Raw genomic sequence first — 10,125 nt, 5'->3', positions numbered from 1 at the left:
TATTAAACTAGTGGGATTGCATAACCACAAACTGGATATTGTGTCCATCCTGATCTCCTTTCACTGCTGAACACACCTACAAACAGCAGAACTGGAACATGATTCAAAGGAAGAATTAAAATGTGACAAATCATTTCATAGTTCACATGTTGGAGTGACTGCAGGGTTTATTACAACACAAAAGCTACAATATTCTGCACMAATTTCATCTTGAAAAGCAAAACTATTAGAAACATATAGGCTATCAGGAGGGGCTCTTGAAGGCAACGAAACCTTAAAACTCCTTGCCCACTGAAAAACATTGAAAGCTGAAAACAATGTYTGGGTTAAATCCAAGTTTTCTCAATTTTAGTTGGATCGAGCAGAGGATCTATCAATTTACTGTAAACATAAACTCTCTATTAAATGTGTTTCTGAAACCCCAGAGGACCCATGTTCTGCTGAAGATCCTTACATGCCTTTACTTGGATCCTGGGGCAACCAAACGTCTTGTTAGACAGAACTGAAATAAATGAGCTTGTTGGGAGGAGGGATTTGCTTGGATTATTTTCAGATCAGCTCTAGGAGGCAGAAATCATTATGCAAACTTATGTCTTCATTTGGAGGAGAGGAAAAAGGATGTTTACGGAGGGGGTTGGGCGGAAAAATATCTAAAATATTTCTTTAGAGAAGATAAAAACGTATTWAAAAAACAACAAAATGTTAAAAACTGCAACCAGGTCTCCAAATGCTGATGGTGTGAAGCTCTGGTTTTATGTTTTGCTCATAATTTTCCCATTTTCTTGTTTTATTTTGGAAAAATCTTTTACCCCTTAAATGTGTTTCTTTTTATGTCAAAGATGTGAACCTTTTGTTGCCTTTATTTTTTATTTTAGTGTTCCTTTTTGTTCTTTTGCTGTTTGCCAGATCATGACACCAGTCCACTTCCTGTTTAGCACGACCTTCTTCTGTTTCAGCATGTGAACAATCTGACCACAGACTAAAAGAAAAAAAAACTTAACATAATAAACAGGAGATGATCTCTGAAGGATGATAAAAAAAAATTAGAAACTGTCACCAATTGAATTAAACGGCTTTGATACGTTTKAACAAATCCCACCAGTGGCAGAACACATGGTCCAAGTGTCGTAAAAAATGCAAATAATACGACAAAAGTAGCATAATGAACAGTGAAAGTGACACTGAGTATGTTAATAGAGTTTGTAATGACAGTGACATCTGAATTATGACCAGGAATAAGTCTCATTTTGTGTTCATYCATGACATTAAGCTTGGCAGACAGTCTCTTAACTCCAACATGTGTGTCTCTGAGGCTCCCATTAGAAATGCACAACGTGAGCCCAGTTCCCATCTGTTTGAGTTTGTGTTTCCTGGGAGAGCATCGGATCTGCAACAGCTCTGTGCTCGGAATTATTTTTAAAAAATAGTCTCAATATGAAGAGGGCTGGAAGTAGATCATGTCACGGAAAAAAACGTCTTTTGGCTAATTTTGACACAGGACTGTCAAAACAGATTTATTTATTTTGTAATTCTTGACTTCCTGGATGGTTCTGAAACAATGTTGTCAGTTTTAGCAGCGATGTCTCCATTGAGCTGTTAGCATGAGTGTCATACAAAAGGTCAGATATGACTTGTTGGTTTTAAATAAACCATAATTTGAGAGATGACATGGAAAACTATTTTATAAGTTGACATAAACCTTGCTGTCTTTACTGACTCGACTCTGCTTTGTAAACCTTTTCCTCTTCTGTTTCACATCACAAACTTTTTTATGTAATTTTGTGAAGTGTCTCTAAATAACAGGCCCACCTTCACCTCTACTCTCTTCTTCATCACTTTCAGCTTTTTTGAGGGTGAGCCTCTAAAGTCCTCACTGTCAGCTCCAGCTACGATCTTCAACATCTCCTCTGCAGGGGGCCTTTTCTTCTTCCCTTTTCTTCACGGAGCTGCAGAGTGAGACGTAAATCAGAAGAGAAAAATATGCATGTATATAATAATATAATAATATGCAAACATGCACCTCCGCGGGCGTGCTGTCAGCTGTGCTTGTGTGCACAGGTATGCATAATCAGAAGCAGCTTCAAAGCATTCTCTTCAGTCCCAGGAGTAAAACTGGCTCTGAGGTGGAGCTCTTCAGATCCTGTACCACTGATATCTCTAGACGCATGAAGAAGAATCAAATGAAGATATGGGGAGATTTAGAGAGAAACTAGCAAAATTCAAAACTAGCAAAACTTTAGCTACAAGCTTAAATTAGCTTAACAGTATAGCTAAAAATTACAAACATTAGCCAATAGCTAAATATAGAGCTAAATTCAAACTAAAAGCTAAAATCAACAAAACAGTACCTAAAATTTAAAACTATCAAAACTGTAACTAAAAGTTTCGATTTGCTTAACAGTGGCTAACAGTTCAAATGAGTAAAACATTAGCCAGAAGCTAAAGTGAGCAAAATTAAAACTAAAAGCTAAAATCAATAAAACTGTGGCTAAAACCTAAGGGAAAAAAACAGTAGGTGCAGCTAAAAGCTAAAATTAAGAACCTTGTAGCCAAAAACTGAAAATAGTAAAACAAGAGCTAAAGGCTAAAATTAACTAAACTGCTGCTAAAAGTTAAGAATGAGCAAAACTTGAATCAATAATCAATTAAAGTTAAACATTTTGAAATGTAAAAATGTTGTGAGTACCAAAAAGTAAAGCACATTATTCCCAGCTGATCTGAATGTTTTAATATTTGAATGGTTAAAACTGGAGAAGTAGTTTGGTTTCAGAAAGGCACTGAAAACAAAAAACAGGAAAACAACAGTGGGAATGCTGAATCAGCATTCTCATGATATCTTTTCTCTGAAGCGCCATGTGAAAACAGACTGAGTAGTAAGCTTGAATCGATTAATAAATGATACCTGCAGGCTATGTAATCAAATGAACTTTCTGCAACAGATACTGATATTACCAACTTTTAAAAACTGTTACGGCCAGAGGTCTTTCTTCTATGTTTATACTAAAGCATGGAATGACGTTCCTCAAAACATAAAGTCCATTTCAAAACTACAGCCCTTTAAGAAGAATCTTGTCTGCCATCTGCTGGACACTTTTTGTTSTGCTCATATTTAGAYGTCCTATTTTGCAAAKGCTGYMKTYYTGAAATTTGRTATGCTTGTTTGTCTTTGTGTYTATGGTGTATAATGATGTGATTGTGGGGCTGTATTTCTGAGTGTTTTATGTGCTGCAGAACAGGAACCTGCTGTAAAACAGCAATTATGCTGAGTCGGGCTTGATTTTTAATAATCTTTTCCTGTTGAATCAATCAAATCAAATCAAATCAAATCAATACAGAAACAGAACTTGTAAACATCAGCATCTTCCAGGGCCAAGATTTTATTCAGATGTGGAAGATATGCATCAGAGTGAATGAAGTGAATTAAGATGGCTCACTTAGTGCTCACTGTGAGACTAATTCAAGCTGTCATCCTATCATTATGTTGTCGGATTATTTTAATTCCCACAGCAATACTTAATCCCAGCAGTAGSAGGCAGTGGCATGCTGGAAAACTCAGTGAACATTTTGAGCTGGAGTTTAACAGACACCCTTTACCAAATAAACAGATGGCACAAGAAGATGCATATGTCAGCACCCACAACTTAATTGCTTTATAATAGCTATTTAAGCTTTGCTTAAGCTTCCCTGCTGGCACGGAGAAAGTGCTAAATCCACACTAGAGTGGTTATAGATAAAGGGATCAGAAGAAGTTTTTTTCCCCTGCTTTCTTTGTGTTTTACCCATGATGCATGATGTGTCATCTTTAATGACAGCTTCAAGATGGCCAAACTTTCAGATTAGTGGTTGGTCACAAACAGCAACTTCTGTTTCCAAGTTTATAATTAGGATTTTAAATTAATCCTAATTCCATATAGGACAAGATATGATATTACTGTATATCTTTTTTAATAACTGTAGCTTAGTGTTTTTAMTGTGACACTTTACTTGGACTCTGGGTCATAAATCATAATAACGTGCTTCAGGTGAAGTTATTGAAATTAAATTCAACACATAATGTGAATTCAGTAGTGTCGTTTCATTGAACAACAAAACAACTTTATATTGTGTTACACATCTCAAAATGCTCCATTATAATCAGCACAAATCTCATTTTGATGTCATTGTACCATCTAAAAACAAAAAGTATAAAACAATCTACTGAATAGAGAATTAAGGAACTTGTATTACTGTATATTTATAGAAATAAATAAAAAATAGATAAATCACAAAATTGACTTTAACACTTGGGAAGAAAAAAAAAACCTCAGCGTAATAATTAAAAACACATTCTATAAAATGTGTGCAGTGTGAAGCAGAATGCAAACAGAAGCTCCACTTCCTGCCTGGTTTCAGCCTGTAAACCTGACTGCACAGGCCCAGAGCCGTGAACAATTATTCACAAGATAAGAAATGTAAATCCGACAAAGTATTTATATGAGTTATGCCTCCTGCAGCAAATACACATGTTGGGGTTAGAAAGCTAATTAGTTTAAGCTTTGATACCCACCACAGGAAGCAGTTTTTTTTTAGYATCCAGAAAAAAGCCTTTGATGGTGGAACCCAGAAGTCTAAATGGGTAGAAAGTGACTGGAAGCTATGAACAGGTTGATGCTTCTCTACACCTCTTTTTTTCTCTCTGCATACTTCTCTCCCTCTCTGTTCAGAGTCCTTGATCTCTCTCAAAGCACTCAGCATGGCAAATTGCAAAAGGTTTTTTTTACACCTCTCTSAGCTCTATTATCTCAGAAAAACCAAGACGTTCACGCAGCCAAACTTACTGTACTCTGCTGCAGCAAAGCCTCGCACTTTCTCGCAGATCAGCTGTGCTAAATTTCAGCTCTTAAGACATTTTCACTGCAGTCGCCGCTCCCCTCTCAGTGCGACCCAGGCAGTTTGGTGYGCCCGAGCTTTATTGGTTCCTCTTTGGTTGGATGATAAAGCGCTCAGCTTGAAMCCCTGCTGGGTTCTGTCTCTGGACAAATAAAGCTCTGATCTGTGCAAAGGTTGGCCAGGCTGTGCAAAATGATGAAAATGTCCTGTGGCTCGGTTTGTCTGAAGCTCGGGCAGCAGGATCTCTGCAGATTAATGCTCCTCGGAGAACATTTTCTCATGAGATGAAGTTCTGAGCAGCTTATGGGGGGGATGCTGAAAGGTCTGTGGCATAGGCTTGAGATGTTAAGGATGTTAAGGCTACGTTCATCGTAGGGGCGTTGYAAACGGAGGAGGAATAATCAYTGATTACTCAGGTTTATGRAGGTAGTTCTATGGGTTTTGTAGCCATTACTACATGACTTTTATTTCATTACATTTAACACAACTGTTTAAAAATTTTTTTGGCATGTGAATGTATAAGTTGGCAGTGAAATTTAAAAACTTGCACAAGAGGCACCACCTGAAATTTTGCCTAGGGCGCCAAATTGGCTAGAGCTGGCCCTGGTTTGAGAGTATCAGTGGTGGGCACGGTTCCCCTGAAGCACTAATAGGGGAACTAATTTCTTGATTAGTGCTTTAGGGCTTTTGCTWTTTTTTTTWAAATCAGTGGATTAGCACTTGCAAAATTAATGGGCTAAATTTAGAAGCACTAACTGAGGTCCATAAACGTTATTGATCAACGTTATTGTTCACAGTTGAGGGYGAAAGCTGTCATACATTTTGTTCATACGCGTGTCACTTATCTACAAGGTCACGTGTCAAACTCAAGGCCCGCAGGCCAAAAGTGGCCTGCAGGTGACTCCCATTTGACCCACCAAGGGCACTAAGTGACAACATTCAGCACACAGTAAATATTGTCTCATGTTGACTGAAGAATGTTTCACGTGTCAACTGGACTATTTTAGTGCTTTAGAATTAGCTGGACTATTTTAGTGCTTTAGAATTAGCTTTTGCTATTTTTTCGGTGTGTTAGTGTTTTAGAGTTAGGAGACCTAAATATTTGAGCTAGTGCTTTAGAGTTAATATTTAGATTAGTGCTGCCCACCACTATAGACTGTAAACCTATGAAGTTTGTAGTGAAAAAAGACAACACTTGCTTCACTTTTCACTTTATTATAATCTATAGCTTATTTTGTTAAATATATACTTTATAAAAGCAGGAGAAATTCTGATAAGAGCTTTAAAAATTTAATCTAAGGACACTTTATCACACGCATGAACTGCCCACCGTTATTATTCTGTCAGAGGTGACATGAAGGAACAGTTACATGTTGGTTTGAGTGAGGCAGAGATGGGAAGAAGTCGAGAGAGACACACCGAGCCCCGGTGGTTTTACTCCTCTCTAATCCTCTTTGTGCTGCACACCTGGCTCGCATATTAATGATATGACCCAGATTTCTTTCTAAGCACTTTCACTCCCCCCCCCACCCAAAAAGAAACACAAAACATATTGAATGAGCTTCACATAGAGCGACTTTTTCGTCAAACAATGTCTCTGATTAAGGTCGTTTTCCTTCGGTGAATGAATGCAATCTGTGCTTTCACAGAGTCACAGGTGTCAAGGAAAAAAAAAGAATCTCACTGACGTTCTTTGATTTATTTTGTTTTTTTCTCCTTCCTTGTGGCATATTTTGAACAAATGCTTCTTAATTAAGAAAGCTGATGAATCCAGAATTTCACGTTTTCAGTTGAGTCATCATCATCAGAGCTATTTTTAAGCTTTCYGTGTTTAGATTCTTCACTTCCTCACAGGGGAGTTTACTCGTTGCAGCCATTCGCAACAACTACGTCTTGATGGAAAGACAAAATTCTGCAGATCTGCAGCAACTATTATAATGTGCAAGGCAGTATGTTTATTTTAGCTCAATTTCTCTCAAACTGAGCAGACATTTTTTCTGTTGCTTATAGTTGATYAGCTGTGGCTGCCAATAGTCATCCAACAATTATTTTCTGAATGTTTCCAAAAAAACACATCCAGTGGTTCATGTTATATTAGCTAACAGAGATGACGCCATCTTCAGTTTCCCCCTCACTCATTGGTAAACACTAGGAACATATATTTTCTCAGAAAGGGGAAGTTTTATWGAACACAGAGTAGCAGAAAGAAATGTCACTCTGCGCTTATTTCGGAGGGAGGAGGTTCAGCAACACAGGGTAGCTGGAGGTGATCCAGAGGGATGCAGGAGTCAAGACCTCCTAATCCCTGTGACATTTCAGCTCAGACCTCTCATCAAAGCGTGTGAGCTGCTGCGCTGCCTGGGAAAATAAAGGCCCAGGCTGTTTGTGTGAGGCTGATGAAAAGAAAGGTGAAAGCTGAAGGACAGGAAAACATGGACACAGATGCTTCATTTTTCCATGTTACCCTGAAATGAATTACTTCAGCACACTTTGTGCTATTTTAGCTATTTGTTTATCTAAATATTCTGCTCACTTAGGAGATGGCTTTTTTAAAAATATCATTTTGAATTTTTCAAAAAAAAAAAATCAAGTAGATCCTTTGGATGGGTTCTTCTTTAATGAAACATTTTGTATCTTCTGTTTGTTTAATGTTTAATGATGGACAGCTTTTCTCACAAAAATGGCTTCCTTTACTCCTCTCTCAAACCCACATTCCTCACTATCAAGGATGAGAACATCTTCATCCCTGAAAGACTGACCACTGGCCTGTAGACATTCTGCAGAATCCTGGCCTGATGATGTAGATCTTCTGTGTTGGGCCATTCTTTTGAACAGTGGCTGCTTTGTTTCCTYAATGTGTAACTGGTTACAGTCAAAGTTTTACTTTATTTTTAAAGATCTACAGAAAATTTGCTTAAGCATATATTATTTTATTGTCTTATACTACTGTTAGCTTTTAACTACTGTTCTGCCTTTTGTTATTTTAACTTTTAGTTTGCCTTTTAATTGTTTTGTATTAACACTTGCTGCTTTTAGACTTTAATTAACATTTTGATTCCTTTAGCTTTTAGTTATCCATTTGCAACTTTTGAAAATTAGCTATGCCTTTGCTATTTTAAGTTTCTTGCTGGCCTTTTGATAGCTRCACTAACCTTTTGTTTATTTTAGCATTTAGCTACCCTTTTTCTACTTTAACTTTAGYTAATATATAGCTGATTTAGGCTAGGCTTTAGCTACTTTTAGTTCTAAGGTAATGTTTTTCTACTTTTAGCTTGTAGGCCTATTCTTTCAGTTTTAACGAGTCAATTTTAGCTTCTAGACTGCCTTTTGATACTTAAAYTAACCTTTTGCTCTTTCAGCTGTTAGCTACCATTTTGCTACTTTAACTTTAGCTAAACTTTAGCCACTTTAGGCTAGAGTTTAGCTACTTTYAGCTTGTGTTYGCCTTTCAGTTTGACCAGTTTTAGTTTTTTTCAATAAATATTTGCAGCAGTTCAAGACTCAGGACATTCYCACTGCATTTTCACAGAAAATGTAAATTCTTTAGCTACACGAAGAACTGCAGCAGACCTCTCCTGCTTCACCTCTTTTCTGCTCCACCTGTGAACACCAGCAGACTCTCAGATGATGCCCCGTGCATACCGAGTCTCCGGAGATGTCTCACCCTTGGGCTAGCTTCTCTTCACCCCCCCTCTCTCACCTGTTACAGCCGACTGGGTGCACTCTCCTCCCTGTGGACTCAGATTCTGTAGCTCCCCATGAAGCCAGCAGCTCATCCACCCCCATCAGCCCCCACCTTGTCTGTCCGTATCGTTGTGATTCACGCTGCCTCCTMTTGGCCTCAAGTGAGCATGAAGATCTTGGAAAGAGAGGGGGAAATGTTTCAGGTTGTCAGTTTTTTTTTGAAAGCATGAGTTTAATTTAAAGGTGAGCAGGGAAACATGTTTACCTGAAGATTTAACGTTTCTAATAAAAGAGAAATTTTTTTAGCTTAAACCCCACGTTTGTGAAAGAACTGAAGCTGTGTACAGTGAACAAACAGAACAGTCAACAGATTGTCCTGGAGATGACAAATCTGAAATACACCTCATAAATCTGTATGTGATGAAACAGCCACAGATTTCCTGCAACAGCCGAAACACAAGTTTTAGTTTTAATTGAAGTTGATCTGATTTGACAGGAAAAGCATTCATTTCAAAAAGCCAAAGATGAAAAGATTCATAATTCATTCTGATGATTACATTATTAATACAAAAAAAAAAGAAGAAAAGAAAAGAGAGGTTCACATGTCTGCATGTGATATCTGAACAATGAGCCATAAATAAACCAGGATTTTGGAAATGCATGTATGTCTACATACAGGTGGATTCACTTCAAACACTGATGACGTTTCACTGACAAATCTTAGATTTTTTTTGGTCATTATAAAAAAAAAATCAAGTACGTTATAGATATATATAAAGAAAAAAACAGATTTTCAAATTTACAAGTGTTTTAAACGAGTGTAAAAAAGATCTCTCATTCAYTATGGGCCTAAACTGACTGAAAATGTTCAAGTTGAAGCATTTAATTGATTTTCCTTTCAACAAAAAAGTTTTAATGGATCCTTAAAATTTTGCAGATACTGTTAAAATGTAAAAAAGAAAGGTACAGTTGTTGGTTTCCAGTTTGTTCTTTCTAGAAAAACAATTAAAAACTGTACCTCACCCTTAAAAATATAAGTTTTCTCTTATTTATTTATTTGACATATTTTCAGTTCATCATCAGAAAACCTCCACGAGTTAAGTCCTGTAAAAATGACACATCTTATGTCTTTATGGTTGAGACTGTGCTTCACTCAAATCTTCACCCTTTTTTTTGACAAGTTCTGTCAGAGGATGACACGTGGTTTTATTATAATCCTCGGTTTTTCACACTTTATATCAACCCTATACTGTTTACAAGATACTTATCAAAAGCACAAACCAATTTCTCTGAGCTTTGGGGATGCCAAAAAATGTGGAAAACAATTTTTTGAGTTGGAAAAAAAAAGGTACTTCATGTAAGTCATGGAAAATATGTGCAATTTTCTGAATATAATGTCAAATAGACCCTGAAAAGTTAAGACAGGAAGAGGTTTGCTTCACAGTTGCATCACTTTCACTTTTAACAGTTTTCAGTCCTGGATATGCATGATTTCTTCATTTCTATCTATCTATCTATCTATCTATCTATCTATCTATCTATCTATCTATCTATCTATCTATCTATCTATCT

General features: G+C 37.0%; 1 long non-coding RNA gene across 1 annotated transcript in view; it reads right to left on the bottom strand.

Moving 5' to 3' along the window:
* Positions 1-1,377: 1,377 nt before the first annotated feature.
* LOC106515657 (uncharacterized) overlaps positions 1,378-10,125 on the bottom strand; it is an 11,752-nt gene continuing 3,004 nt past the window's right edge. The window contains exons 2-4 of the long non-coding RNA XR_001310027.1: positions 8,570-8,728; positions 2,021-2,157; positions 1,378-1,946 (exon numbers count right to left, since the gene is read on the bottom strand). This is a non-coding gene — a long non-coding RNA (uncharacterized LOC106515657). The remainder of the gene's footprint in view (positions 1,947-2,020; positions 2,158-8,569; positions 8,729-10,125) is intronic.

The sequence above is a fragment of the Austrofundulus limnaeus genome, unplaced genomic scaffold (genome assembly GCF_001266775.1).
Source record: "Austrofundulus limnaeus strain Quisiro unplaced genomic scaffold, Austrofundulus_limnaeus-1.0 Scaffold31, whole genome shotgun sequence".
Classification (NCBI taxonomy): Eukaryota; Metazoa; Chordata; class Actinopteri; order Cyprinodontiformes; family Rivulidae; genus Austrofundulus; species Austrofundulus limnaeus.
The sequence above is the reverse complement of the archived record's forward strand: the minus strand, read 5'-3'. Positions and strand labels throughout refer to the sequence as shown.